Source organism: Lissotriton helveticus, chromosome 1_1 (genome assembly GCF_964261635.1).
Source record: "Lissotriton helveticus chromosome 1_1, aLisHel1.1, whole genome shotgun sequence".
Lineage (NCBI taxonomy): Eukaryota > Metazoa > Chordata > Amphibia > Caudata > Salamandridae > Lissotriton > Lissotriton helveticus.
In genome coordinates this window covers 1706328640-1706343835 of record NC_136057.1, presented here as the reverse complement: position 1 = coordinate 1706343835, position 15196 = coordinate 1706328640, and the positions used below count along the sequence as shown (strand labels likewise).

Genomic DNA, 15196 nt, shown 5'->3' with positions numbered 1-15196 from the left:
CAGTTTGCACTGTATCTCATTTATTGTTCTATGCAAAAAACAGTAATTCTGTCTTGGTTGGACTGAGCTTCAGGTAGGTGTTGAACATCGTGTGCTGAATGCTCTGTAAGAAGTGGTTGAGGCTTTGGATGTCTTACGCAGAGGAGACTTTCACGTAGTGTGTATTTGGCATATTGGTGAATCTTGATGTTGTTACCTGTGAGTAGAGCAATAAGTGGCTCCATCTATAGGTTGAAGATAACAGGAGACAGTATGGAGCCCTGTTGACTCAAAAAGTAATAGGGATCTTTTGTGACCTGGAGGTGCTCTTGTAAACAAACGGGTGTCAGTTTGAAAGGTAGAAGGAGAACCAGGAAAGGAAATTTCCATTAATGGTATTCAACTCTCCTGAGGTGCGTATGGGTGCGGGATGGTCTACTGTGTCGAAGGCAGCTGAGAGGTTCAGCAATATTAGGACACTGGGGTCATCTTCATCTGTAGTCAAGAGGATATTGTCTATGGTGTGTAAGGTGGCGATGTACACATTGCTCTGTTAGAACAAGTAATAATACTCGTGCAGTCGTGCACTGTTCACTTGGTGTTGTACACCTAAACCTATTAATAACTTGACCACAATAGTTCAATTTGTATTGTTCGGTTTATCTGTCATTATCTATTCATCATGACAATCAAAAACTTAATACATTCATTATTGTCCTTGTTGGTCAATCGCAAATCAATACTCAAAATAATAATCATTGATGATCATTGTACATTATTCGTTATTCACAAATTTACAGATTCAACATCAATTCAACAAATTTACAGTGCATGCCCAATGCATTTCGGTACCAGCCTGGTACCTTCTTCAGGGGCCAATCTGTGAAAATAAATGAATAGAATGTGTTTATAAATTCAATTGGTATGCCCATGGTTGTCTATAGTATTGTATTCTTAATTAATGTGCTTGTCCAGTGTGTATATGTCATACCTGTATGAAGTGATGGATTGCTCTGAAATCCAAAAGAAAAAATATCAAATAATTGCTCATGGAATCCCTATTACAAGAAAACTAGGGATGATCTCAGTAATTGTATTAATGCTATTAGCTTACCTAAATCGTCACAGTCTAATGTGTTGGTAAACTGTAAGAAACACAAAATGCCAGCCATTGTCAATTCATAAATGCCTTCAACGCACATAATGTCCAATTGTCAAAACTATCAATGTGAAAACGCGTCATACCTGATTATGCTGTACAAAGAACTGTTGCTCTGTTTAGAAAAAAATTCACAATCACTAAACGATAAGTCGAAGCGCCAAACGCACTACTTTTGCCAATTAGTCCAGAAAGCCACGTACCTTTAAGCATCTAACTCCGTCGGTTTCCTAAAAACGAACAGAAACCCGAACGTGAGTTTAAAAAGCTGACTGGAAATGCAAACTCAAAGATAATTCATTCTTAATCACGACCCGACAATCTTCCACATACCTCTGTAAAGATTTCTCCCGCCGCTGTAAAGTCACCACTGTCACGAAAACAAACTTTTCCACACCGCCATGGGCTGATGGAATATATGCGCAGTGAATGTTACAGAAATAAACGACGGACTGCTCCAGATGCGTCCGCTTTCTCTCACAAATTCATAGACGCCATCTTGAAACATATATAATCTGGCACTATCAAGGACTTTCTACATGTAAATAGACACAATATGCCTATATACTTGGAAAAATAAAAAACGGGAGCTGTTCTTCCATTACCAAAAAATTATCACTGTATTTCAGAAGAGTAGCGGGATAATGTAAAATAGTTTAAAACCTCGTGATGCTCGAACATGATGCTGTTAATCAATCTACGCTTGCGCCCTCTACCCTATCCATCCAATTCCCAAAAATAATAATAATCCTTGTATTTCATATGAGTTCCGCGGTAATGTACAAATTGCCGTGAAATAATTTAGATCCTCGTGTTGCTCAAACTGGATACTGTCATCAATCACCGCTTACTCCCTCTTCCCTGATATTATACGAACCCGCATCTTGTGGCTAGACTAGTGATATCAGATGCTGTACTCATGTTCTCGTAATGTGCAGATGCCTTTATATGTAGTGTATGGTGTGGAGCACCAGGTGTGCACGGTGCCAATATTTCATGAGTGTCATATGTGGTGATCGTATGGTTTGCACATGTTTCTATCCCCAGGTGGTCATAAATCTTTTGCATAGATGCATTAACAAGCACTTCATTATTCCATGTGATACATAAGCTGGTTATACTTCATACTCAGTGGCTATATTCGATTGAAATATTTGGCTCATAAATAATGCAGGCTACAGATAACTTAACCTAATCAGAGCTCTGACTGTATCATCTACCTATAGGTAACATGATAGATCAAACCTATCGTTAATGCCTACTGGTGCCATGGTCTAACGTTTTGATCCAATACGTTTCTCGTTGTAACAACTTTTGATGGTTATCAATTCCAGGTCAAATCATGACTTTCTCAATAATAAAAAAGCATAGCTGGGCAATCGTGTGGTTGGCTTCATTCCAATGTGTAGCTAGAGGTGATGACATGGCTTTATTGCGAATTCTGCATTTATGCTCAGAGATTCTGAGCTTTAGTTTACGTTCCGTTTTGCCGACATACTTCTTGCCGCATGGGCATTTTATGCCATAGACTACATTCAATGTATTACAGTCACTAGTGTGTAATAATTTAATCTGTTTCCCTGTAGTGGGGTGAGCAAATATATTCCCTGTCGTAACATTTTTGCAATGTATGCAATTCTGGCATCGCGTAGTCCCCTTGTGTGTCGAAATTGTTGACTCAACATTGGTCCATTTCAATAGTTGCCTCAAGTTCTTCCCTCTGGTGTAGGTGATAGAGCGCGCAGATCACCCGATTAATTATTTTACCATATACGTATCGGGTCCATAAAATTCAATTTATCATATTCATTTAATCGGGCGACCATGCACTCTACTACCAGTATCCCTTGTTCATTCCTATTTATTTCCAGAGTACCCGACTTACCAATCCACCGTTACGGGTACCTATTGATCACAATGGATCAGGGAGCTAGCTGTAAAAGAAAGGCAGACACCAAAATACTTATAATGTATATATTCTATTTGTACTTTATAATAACCACAAACTCAAGAAGTTTTGAAAACCTTTATCTAAAATTCTTCGATCTCGGAAAGCATGAGGTTTACAATGAACAAACAGTTGATAACCAAAATCATAAAGAGCACATATCCATAAAGGAAATAGATCAAGCCAACCATTTATGAGTCAACAGTAAGGTAAGAATAAGGAACATGCTAGGCAGATAATCCCAGAATTTTGACTTAGTAAGGAGAGACTAAAGAACGGGGAAGAATAAAGAGCATACTAGAAACTTCACAGTGAAATATTTCCCCATAAAGAGGAACTACAGGTAAGGTGCAAATAGACCGTACTAATAAACCGGTGCAATTACTTGAATCAACTAAAGTTGGGTAAAACAAAGGAACATCAGTATATCATGACCTGAAAAGGAAATGTACTCAAAGGATGGGGAAAAGTGGAACATGCTAGAATAACGACAATTTTATGTATGACTTGTTCATTCAGAGATGCGAAAAAGCATGGAAAATCAATTTGCAAGAGTATGACTTTATTAAAGCAAAAGAAAGGAAATATAGAAGGTGCAGAGTAGACTTTTCAGCACTATATTTACCTAAAGTGGTGTGAAGACCAACCCTGGCCACGGGTCAGTTAAGGACGGGAGGAACCCCAAGGAAAGACAGTCGCCAGTAGACCAGCAGGTGCAGAATGCACACCCCAGGACAGGACAGGAAACCCAGATTAGGATCAGGACAGGACCACCAAGGCACGATCCGCACCCGCAGTTCGGAAGCAACGCCTGCGCTCCACCCTCTCTGCAGCTATCAGTCAGAACCCCGATTGGGTTATCGATCTCCCCAGCAAAGTGCTCCGCCAGCACTTAAGGTTTCTTTAACAAAACCCTTGAGTCTATGGAAATTTCGGACAGAGTGCTCCGCAGCCCTCTGTATCAAGTCACCTATTGAGTGCGTTGGGTCAGTGACAGGTCAGCTATTCGGACAAGTCGGACAATTTCTCTAGCTAAACCTAGGCTAGTTATACTGTTTTCGGGTCAGTGTACCACCCCCCAAATGTTGCAAGTGTAAGAATTCGAATTTTCGATTGGTCCACAAGTAGGCCAGGTTAACACACCAACCACATTTCACCTTTACAAGTCTTCATTTACATATTCTGGGACCGCCTATTGAATATGGGGTTCCCATGAGCTGTTCTACAGAATACAATGGAATATATACAAATGTAGCTTTTGCAGTACAGTTCAGCTTCTTTCTGCTGGGTCGCAGGTCACTTTCTCAGGAGCATCTTAGCTGTGGCTGCCAGCTGGCCGAGTTCCACTGTTCAAGGTTTTCTTCCCTCTGCCAGGGTGACATGCGCAGTAGGGACTTCTAAGATGGGGTTTGCTTCCCTCCCAGGCCCATGATTTACGATACATGAAAAGTAAGCGAGAACAAATTAGAAATACAAAAAAAAATGAATACACTGTATACCATGAATAGCTACTCTATACCCCTTACTTTATTATAACTATTGTATTAGTGTTAGAGGCACACGACACAGTAGCGCAAAAGCAGCAGCGCAAGCTTCAGCATGTGAGAACACAAAGCAGCCATTTTAATGCTAGTGCGCAAGTGCAAAAGATTCCCACCAGAACTGCGAGTACGTCACGTCACGTGAGTGTGACTAACGCATGCACAGAAGAAACCCCCGCCAAGCAGCAGCCATTTTTAATGACAAGCGTTGTTAAGGTTAATACATACATAAGCAAGCATCTCTCGGATACCCCAAATGTCAGAATAAAAGGGAAATTAGTAAGACGAACAGGTTGAGTTATTTTATTATAGTTATTCGAGGTTCATGAGTACGAGCAAGTCGCGTAACGTGCAAAATCTTGCTCCATCAATCCCCTCTTTGATAATATTTACTATCATCACAAAACCAATAGAATCAGATGCCAACTTTCACAAGTTGCCCAACTCAATCTCTTCCAGCATTCGATTAAATTTTTCTTTCGTTTCTTTGTTAGGGTGAGAATTTTTCACCCTTTTATAAATTTGATTATTCATTTCCTCTAATTCAAGTTCATCCACACTCCGTTTCATGCCTCTCTTGTTCACAGTATATTTCTTTTGGTGCTTGCGACATTTGCAACAGACAAATATGAGGAATATGAAAAAACCTATTCCGGCAATTGGCATCAGTACCTTAAACAATAAACCCCTACCTAAATTGGCAAACCAATGACCTACAGCGGAGAGACCATCAGTAAGTCTTTTCCAGGCACTGTCAACCTCCAGTGGTTTGAGTTCCTTTTCCAAATTTGTAATGTTCCTTACATACCTTTGGATTCCCACACTTTTATAGGGTATGTAAGTGCAACAATGTTGCGCTTTCAACATTCTGCAGACTCCGCCCTCTTTTGCTAATAAGGTGTCAAGGGCAAGTCGGTTCTGTAAAACCATTGATCTGATTGCAACCATCAGGAAACCTCCAGCAGTGTCGGTAGATAACCGATCTACTACTGTTGACAGTTTGCAAATTTTGTTCGAGTTTAGAAACACTCCCACTGCAGGTATTATTGCACTAAAAATATCTCCTACAATCTCACCAGCAGTCTCTCTTTTAATGCGTACTACTTTGTTAGTTTCTTCAGCGCTTCCAGTGATTTTCCCCACATGGTTTATCTTCGGGAAGACAATACCAAAATAGCAACTCCCGTACCAATGGTCGGGTAATTTGAAGTAAGCCTTGTTCCCACAAATAAAATAAATTCCAGGAAACACCGGCTCTGTCCCATCTTTGAAACCCCACCCTCCAATTACTTTGTAATTATGCTCGCATTCACTGGAACCAATGAAAACATTGTTATAATAACTAGTCATTTCCCTTTTTAGACAGAGCTTCCCCTTCTTTTCGAAGTCAAGGAGCATAGCAGCACTTGCTCCACCATTTGAGGTGCTCCCTATATTTTCTGCCCATTTAGGAACTTTATGGTTCCTGTCTTTGGCTTTCTTTTGGAAACTCTCTCTTCTTTTCTCTACCATGTCCAGAAACTCCCTTTCCTTCTCATGTAAAGAACAGGTCAGGTTATTTTTATGTGCATCATCTATATTAATTTTTCCTACAGTTAGAAAATAATCACTCATGTATTTAGCTGCATCTCTAGTCGTATGTACAGGGTTCAGGTTTCTTCGAACAGGGAGTTCAGAAAATGTCACGTCAGAGTTTGAATAGTAATACTGTAAAGGTCCTCTTTTATAAAATAAACTAGTTAGTATACTACAGGAAATTCCATAAGTTAAGGGCAAGTGATGATAAGTGACGCCTTCAGCTACAGAAGTAGGTAGCTTTATGCAGACATAACAGTCGTCTATTTCCATAGTTTCTACTTAATGCAATAACAGGTTTGCGAAAACATTTAAATGCGTCTTGTTCTTAATCTTGTTAAAGTGTAATCCTTCCTCATCTGGTGCTTCTAAGTCTAATTGTCTTCGTTTTAGACTAAGTGGTTTGTCCAGCGAGTCTACTCTTCGTGGTGTCTTTCTAGTATGTGATTCTACAGTGTCGTCAGGTAAATTATTATTTGGGTACAGACTTGGGTTCTTGCTCATCATAGAAGGAAGTGTTATTGTTAGTCCTATCCAAAGGATCAGTACTATAGCTACACTACATAAACATACTTGGCAGCATGTTTTACAACAACTTTGTCTCGGTCTTCCATTCACATTTGAATCAGACATTTTCGCTCAAAAGAAGCTTTTCAACCCCTCTTTGTAACTTTGCACAGGTAGCTTACACTGGGCAATTTCAGGTTGGTTCGTCTTCTTCGGCAGACTGGTCAGTAGTCCGTTCTTCGTCACTTTCGTCACTTATCTCAAGATCCTCAAATTCCTCCAACACCAGGTAAGTCCATTCAGGATCCTGATACTTTTCGTTCAGTCTTTTTATTTGTCCACTTCTTCGCTTAGTGCTTTCTCCAGGTGGCTCTGTTTTATTGGAAGCTTGTTTCCTCTGCTCAAGCTTCTCTTCTACAGTTTTCAGTCGTAGTCTCAGTCTTTTGATGTATCTTGGTTCTGTATTTTTCTTCTTGAGTCTTTTAACTGGCACTGTTGTTGGGCTTTCGTCTAATGCTCTTTTATTTTCGTTTAGTTGTGGCACTTCTGCTTCTGTCTCCTTTTCACTTTCTATCTGACTAGTCCCAGGTCTTATTTCAGTTTCTTCTGCCTGGTTGCTAAGCTGGCCTTGTTCAGGTGTATGTATAAACAAAAGGAATCCTACCAGAGGAGAAGTGCTACCCAAGGGAGGTATGGGAGCACTCAGGGTTTTGTAAAATACCCCTCACACACCAAAAGGCCCCTTGGTGTCATGCTTCATCATCGGGGTCTTCTCACCCCTCTAACGGGATGCGGCGTGCTGCGACCTACGACTACGCGGGAGCACTTGTCAAATGACTATGTGTGGTGCGTGTGGTGCAAGTGAGTGGTAATGTGAGTGGTGGTGGGTAGTGAAGAGTTAAAGGTGTATACTGAATTTGACTTTTTGATGTTTCGTTTCCTGTATCCTGAACACATTCGTCTATTTCTACCTGGTCCTGTTCAAGCACTTCAAACCCTTGATTTTCTTCCGCTTGAACTTTCGCCCTAGTTTCTATCTGTCCCTTTTCAATCTCAGGAGTTCTTGGAGGTGTGTCGATACCCTGTTCTGTCCCTATCTGACCTTCCTCCTCATCAGATTTAACATGGATTTCTATGATCTGATTTTCTCCTATTCCTGTCTCTTCCTCACTATCCCACTCTCTGTCTGCATATGTCTGGCTTCTGGTTCTTATCGGATCAACAGTCAGGTCAATCACTGGGATGCATTCATTTTGACTGGTGCTCGGTTGTTCATCATCAGCTACTTCAGGACCCACGTCTGGAGACCCATCAGCTGCACAACATTCAGCATCAGTTCTCTCTTCTTCGGTTACCTTCTTCGTATGACTGGCATGGATCCACTTTGGTACTCCTGCACACTTCACCGCTGTCGTGGTCACCAGGATCACCTGTCTTGGCTTTCCCCACTTCGGTGCAAGGCAATTCGATCGAGTGTGTTTCTTGAGTACCACCCAATCGCCTGGAATCAATTTATGGATTGGAGTTGCTGGACTGGCGACGGCGTCTTCCCCAATCTGGTGAGAGATAGAACGCACTTGGTCACCCAGTTGCTTGCAGTACTCAAGTACCAAATCATCAGAAATGTTTATCAGTTTGTGTCCTGGGACCCATGCTTGTCTCATTACTCTTCCCATCAGGATCTCATGGGGACTCAGGCCTGTATTTCGGTCTGGAATACTTCGGATTCCCATCAGGACAAGAGGTAGAGCCTCTATCCAGTTCATGCCAGTAGATTCACACATCTTCCCTAATCTCGATTTGATAGTGCCATTCAGTTGTTCCACCACTCCAGAAGCCTCTGGACGATATGCACAGTGCAGTTTTTGTGTGATTTTGAATGCTTCACAGATCTGACCAATTATTTCATTCTGAAAATGCCCCCCTCTGTCTGATTCAATTGTGACTGGGACCCCGTACCTAGGTATTAGTTCTCGTAGTAACAACTTGGCTACAGTGATGGCATCATTCTTCTTGGCCGGGTAAGCCTCTACCCACTTTGAAAATAGGCAAACAATGACAAGGACATATCTCATTCCTCTACAAAGTGGTAACTGAATGAAGTCAATCTGCAATCTTGCAAAAGGACCTCCTGATTTCCCAATTTTTCCTATCTCAACTACTGTTTTCTTCCCAGCATTGTATTGATGACATGTCCGGCACCTCTGGCAGAGTGACTCTGCTACTTTCCTGAACTTCGGATTGAACCATGTTTGCTTAAAAACACGAACCATGGCATCCCTACCAATGTGGGTATTTCCATGTATTAATCTGGCCATAGGAGCAAGCAAACTGTTAGGCAACACAGGCATACCATCAGGGCAAACTATAACACCATCCTCGCTTCTCGGTTGACCACCAAGCTTTCTCCATTTTCCCTTTTCCTTCGGTCCTGCTGCACCTTGCAACTCTCTCAATTCCTCCCATGTGGGCACATCTTCAAACACCATAAGTTGGCAGCTGTTTCCATGCCCCCCCAATTTTATATTGACTGACATTTGATGTCTTGCACAATGTTGGGCTAGTTGGTCAGCATATTTATTACCTACTGTCACATTGTCATTGCCAGATTTGTGAGCAGCACATTTGACCACTGCCAATTCCTTTGGTAACTGGATTGCTTCCAGTAATTCCTGCACCACTTTCCCATTTCTGATAGGAGTACCTGAAGAAGTCAGGAACTCTCTTTGCAGCCACAATTGGCCGAAGTCATGCACAACTCCGTAACCATACTGACTGTCAGTGTATACGGTTACTCTTTTGTTTTTCCCAATTTTACAGGCTCTTGCCAATGCAATCAATTCGGCTACTTGTGCAGACTTTATTCCAAATAGATAAGATGCTTCTATAGCGCGTGATACTGTGACTACAGCATAGGCAGCACTTAGGCCTCCATTCTCATGTCTCAGACATGAACCATCTACAAACAGCTCATAATCTTCTATAGGCAAGGGCATTTCTTTGATATCTGGACGTGGTTTGGTACTAAACTCGGTCAGGTCAATGCAGTCATGCTCGACCTCTCCCTTTGCTTCTGCAATTAGTGAGTCTGGTAATAGAGTTGCTGGATTCAATATGTTACATCGAGTAATGTTTACATTTGCAGCACCTACAAGAATCCTCTCATATTTAGTCAGCCGACTAGGTGTGAGATACTGGGTTTTAGTTCTGGTCAGTAAGATTACAACTGCATGTGGAACATACACAGTTACAGGATGTCCCATAATGATGGATTCGCTCTGTTCAAGACTCATGCAAGTTGCAGCTACTGCTTTCAGACATCCGGGTAGTCCAGCAGCCACTGGATCCAGAGTAGCAGAAAAGTATGCTACTGGACGTCTAGTCAGACCATGCTCTTGGGTTAGGACTGACAATGCACAATTGTCTCTCGTATCACAAAACAGTGCAAATTCTTTCGAATAATCAGGCATTCCTAAAGCAGGGGCTGTACATAGGCATTCTCGTAATTTTGTGAATGCTATCATGCTTTCTTCATCCCATTCTACTGGGTCTTTCGCTCCTTTCCTTGTCATTTTTATCAATGGTTTTGCTCGGACTGCAAATCCCACAATCCATTGCCTGCAGTATCCTACAACTCCAAGGAACATTCTGATTTCTTTCGGAGTATTAGGTAACTGCATGTTTTGAATTATCCTAATTCTTTCTGAAGTAACTTTCCTAATACCCTTTTCTATCTGGTGCCCCAGATATTTTACTGAATTGGTACAGAACTGTAGTTTGTCAGGTGATACTTTGTGTCCTCCTTCACCTAGATGATTCAGTAAGGCAATGGTGTCATCAACACAGTATTTCTGACTCTTAGACGCCACCAAGAGGTCGTCTATATATTGCACCAAAACTGAGTTTCCAGGTAAGACTAAAGATTCAATGCACTTTTTCAAAATCTGATTAAAGATTGAGGGGCTTTCTGTATACCCCTGAGGGACGCGATTCCAAACGAACACGTGACTGTCGAATTCAAATGAGAAAATAAATTTGCTGTCTGGATGCAATGGGATCGAGAAGAATGCATGACACAAGTCAATTACAGTAAACCACTCAGCATTCCAGGGAATCTGATACAGGATCACTGCTGGGTTCGGAACAATAGGACAGCAAGGAACAACAATTTTGTTTACTTTTCGCAGGTCCTGCACTACCCTGTACTTACCACTAGGTTTCTTGATTCCAATTATGGGTGAGTTACATGGGCTACTCAACACTTCTTGTATAATATTTGCCTCTAGCAATCTTTTTATTTTGATGGCAACTCCTGCTTTCACTTCTGCACTCATTTTGTATGACTTAGTATTTGGGTAAACTGCGTTTTCCTTTAGGGCTATTTTGATCGGGTCAACATTTGCCATTAATCCTACATCCTTTCCAGTAAAGTCCCATACTTCTGGTTTCACGGTCTGTTGGAGTTCTTCAGGTAAGTCTTGTATTGTCAGTCGTTTAATTTCTGAGTCAGGTCTTATTAACATTAGTTTGTATATTCCATCTTCGTCTGGCGTTTGAATTTCGACACCCTTTGGTGTGCAAAAGATGGTACAGTTCATTTTACTCAACAAATCACGTCCTAATAAGTTTACAGGACTGGTATCACAGACAACAAATCTATGCCTTTCTTTGAAATTCCCTATTGTAATCTCCATGGGCTCGGTAACTGGGGTACTAATCAATTGATTAGATACGCCCACTACTTGGATTTCTTCTCCCGAGAGGGGTAGGTTTGGAACGTCTGCTGTTCTTACAGTAGAACGGGTAGCCCCAGTGTCCAACAGGAAGGTGACATCATTGCCTTCAACCTTTCCTTCAATGTATGGCCCTGACTGGTCTACCGGCAAGGAGGCGCCAAGTACGCACTCCTTGTCCTCCCCCCTCAGGCACCGTCAGTAAGGTTCATCACAGAGGAAAGTGTCATTCAACAGAAATTGCGAAGTTGCTGCATTTCTATCCTCCTTTCCTCCCCAAATTTCTATGTCTTCACCCTGCTGTGCTTTTCCCTTAAAATTCGGTCTAGGTGCTCGAGGCAATTGACTCGATTTTACCTGTTGCTGGGTCTTTCTTGGTTTTTCATTCTGCGTCTGTGGATTTAAATCAGTGGTTTGGGGGTTATTATTCTGCGCATATGGACACTCATCTCTCCAGTGCCCTATCTGTCCGCACCCATGACAGGGGAATTTCTTTTTGGCTTCTTCTCGACTCATTTTTACTCTGGGCTTCCCTCCACCCCCAGATCCTTGGTTTTGGGTATTATTATTTGCTTTACTTAACTGCTTTTCTTGTTGCTCAGCTAATTTTACTTGAGCCCACATGACTTTTTCTTTTAAGGCTTTTCGCTTTTCAGCCAACTCGTCTTCACAGTACTTTGCGTAACGCAAAACCTCATCAATCTTTTTTGACTGCCAACAGATTTTATTGTCTTTGATCCATTGTCAAATTTCAGGTCTTAAACCGTTTACGAACCTGTAAATGAAGTGGGTCATATCCTTCATTTCAATGTTATCTATGCCGCTGTACGTTTTGAACACCTGTAACAATCTTTCATAATAGGAATGCACAGTTTCGTCTCTATCCTGGGTAGTTCTATCTATTCGGGTCCAATCTGTCTCTTTTGCAGGCACTTTTCCCTTCAGATGCAATATTACCTGATTGTATTTTTTCATTACGTCATCAGAAGGAGCCCCTGTGAGCGGGTCCCTCGGGTATTCTTTACTAGGCCAATCAACAGCAATTTTACATTTTGTCCACAAATCTACGGGAACTACGATGTCGAAAAACCCATCCAAGTCTTTCCACAGACATTTTTGGACTTTCATAAACCTCTCTACCTGTCTGTACCATTCTACGGGCTTTTCTCGTAATTTCGGGAAATCATTAGTAAAGGACACAATATCCTGTCTTGACCATGGAACGTGCACATATTTTCCACCTGGCACCTCTCGCATGGGATATAACTGTTCTGGTTTGTCAGTTTCTTTTAGAACATACTCAGAAGTCACCTGTTTTGACCTAACCTCCTCCTTTTTCTTTGCCCACCTGGCTTTCCACTTTTCTAGTTCTCCCCATTTTTGCAACACGTTCAACAACTCTTTGATCTGTACCTTTTTTCCTTACACATTCATATTTTCCAGATCTTTGTCTGAGAATTCTGCTCTGTAGGGTTTCTGTAATGGCTTTGATTTCGAAATATATATTCCCATACTAGCTGCAGTGTCTGTTAATTTCTCATGGAACACTCGGGTATTACGGGTAAGACTCTTGCAGATAAACAGCAGCTCTTCTTCAGAATAAGTATTTAATCTGTCTAACCCCACATTTCCAGCCATCAGTTCTTCCATTTCTATTCTCAATTTGTAAATATCTAATGGTTTTGGCGAAGAATTTGGTTTCTCTAATTCTCGACTCCATCTCTCGATTTCTTCAGAAGTCACTACCGTGGCACGTTTAGTACCAGAAGCTGATTCAATTTGCACTTCTCCTGAACTGAAAGGAGTGTTCCTTCTTTGGGAACCCCTTTCCAGCTCTTTCACTGGCAAATCCATCAAGGAAATTACAGATTCGCATTCGCTTGCCTGATCATCTACAATTAAGGGCTCTTTTCTTGGCTGTACTATAGCCGGGGTAATAATCGGTGTCTTGGGACACCCCTGTTTATCACCATACAGAGGAACGACTGGTCCAATAGTTACTGGGATGGTCAGGGCTTCAGGACTTGTATTTAGCTGGGAGATTTTCTGAATTAGTTCTGTTCTCTGTTTAATTAATGCCTCTTGCTCTCTTTCCTGTAATATTCTCTCCAGACTTACTTCAGGTATTATTTGCGGTGTCAGGGTTGGGGCCGTGGGATGCGTCATACTTGGTCCCTCACCATAATTAGGTTTCATGAATGGATTTCCTGTACTAAAAGGTCTCGGCATCTCCTGATAAGGAGGTATTTGACAGCCGTCTCTTACATTTGCAGGTCTAGACCCTTCCGGGTAAGGAGGTCTCAGGCAAGCATCCCCTACACTAGAGGATCGGGATCCTTCATTATAAGGAGGTGGATTTTTCATGAACAAATCATCCAGTAAATCGTCATCTGAATCCCCTCCGGTCATCAGATGCTTTGTTTTCTCTGTCCTTTTCTCTCCCACCTGGTCTCCCAGTGACATCATAGGGTATAGTCCTTCTACTATCATATTCTGTCTCCACTGTTTCATCTTTTTCTCTCTAGTTTATTGCTTCAATTTTGGATACCATTTGGTTAACCCTTTGTCCATGCGGGGCTTATCTCTCTCAAAAGCCTCTATCTCCCATTCTCCTAAAGCTTCGTATTGGGTCAATCTAGGTCTGGGATGCAAATCATTCATTCGGGTTCTCAAATTAAAAAGAATTCTGCCATTAAATGTACCTTCCAATGGGAAAGCCAAAATTCCATCATCCTTTGTGTACTCCGCCCAATTTTCCAACCATACACAAGAGTGGTACCCTTTATCAAACATCATGAAAGATGCTGGAGTATTAGGTGGCGGAATGACAACACCTTCTCTAGTTTTGATAGGATTGTCCTTTTTGAAATAATTCTTCACTTTATTTACAAGTGACAATTTTCTCTTATTTCCGTACATTATACTGGTGTTATGACCTTTCCACTGATCGTTCTCAAACCCTAAATGTCTTGGATCTGGTCTAGTCTCTGGCCTATACGTATGCCACATACAATTTCCTGAAAGCGACTTTGTTTACAAAATCACTTCCAATCAAATTGCGTCTTCTATTTTCGTGCAACCAATCAAATGCGCGATTTCAAATAGTCTCGACCAATGGGTGCGCGGCTTTTCCGTGAGACAAGTTCTCACGCTTCGGCGCTCACCCCTCCTTTACAATACTAGCTCCGCTACACACCCGCTGTTTCTACCAATCCCAGCGCGGCACAGAGTGACGTCAGAGCAGCTCCGCAACTGACTCCCTCCTTCACAAGGTAACGGAAACTTTTATTTCTTTCTTAAAGAGCAAGTGCTTTATTTAATTTACAACGTAGAAACATTCGCCACTGTACTCGAGTGTCTAGAAAGAAAGATTTGTTTCACTGCAAGTAAACTTCTTTTGTCCACTTTTCATACACTACGGATAGATCTCTTCTGCCTACCCTTCACTCAAGCATTAGAGAACCTGTTACTTCTTCGACTCATCCACTTCTTTCCGGGATATATATTAAGTCTAAAGTTTCACTAGCGAACTCTTTTGCTATCACTCAAGCTCCGATGAACCTACTACTCCTTTCTCGTGTGACCCTTACTAGGTTATATCACAACTGAAGTTTCATTAGTGAGCTCGTTGCTATCATTTATTCAATCATACATTCAGAAAACCCTAATTAGTGCTTCCAGTTCTACCTAACCTGCACCAATTTTCCTCTAGCCAGTGACCTCAAAGCGAAGTGGATTCTCCTCACCACTCGCT

At 41.6% G+C, this 15196-nt stretch overlaps 1 long non-coding RNA gene across 1 annotated transcript; it reads right to left on the bottom strand.

Annotated features, from left to right (window-relative positions):
• Positions 1-245: 245 nt before the first annotated feature.
• On the bottom strand, positions 246-1574 carry LOC144774048 (uncharacterized). Its single transcript, XR_013600089.1, has 6 exons — positions 1472-1574; positions 1342-1368; positions 1225-1253; positions 1094-1124; positions 971-992; positions 246-859 (listed from the first exon to the last, which is right to left on the bottom strand). It is a non-coding gene; the product is annotated as an uncharacterized LOC144774048 (long non-coding RNA).
• Positions 1575-15196: the final 13622 nt, after the last annotated feature.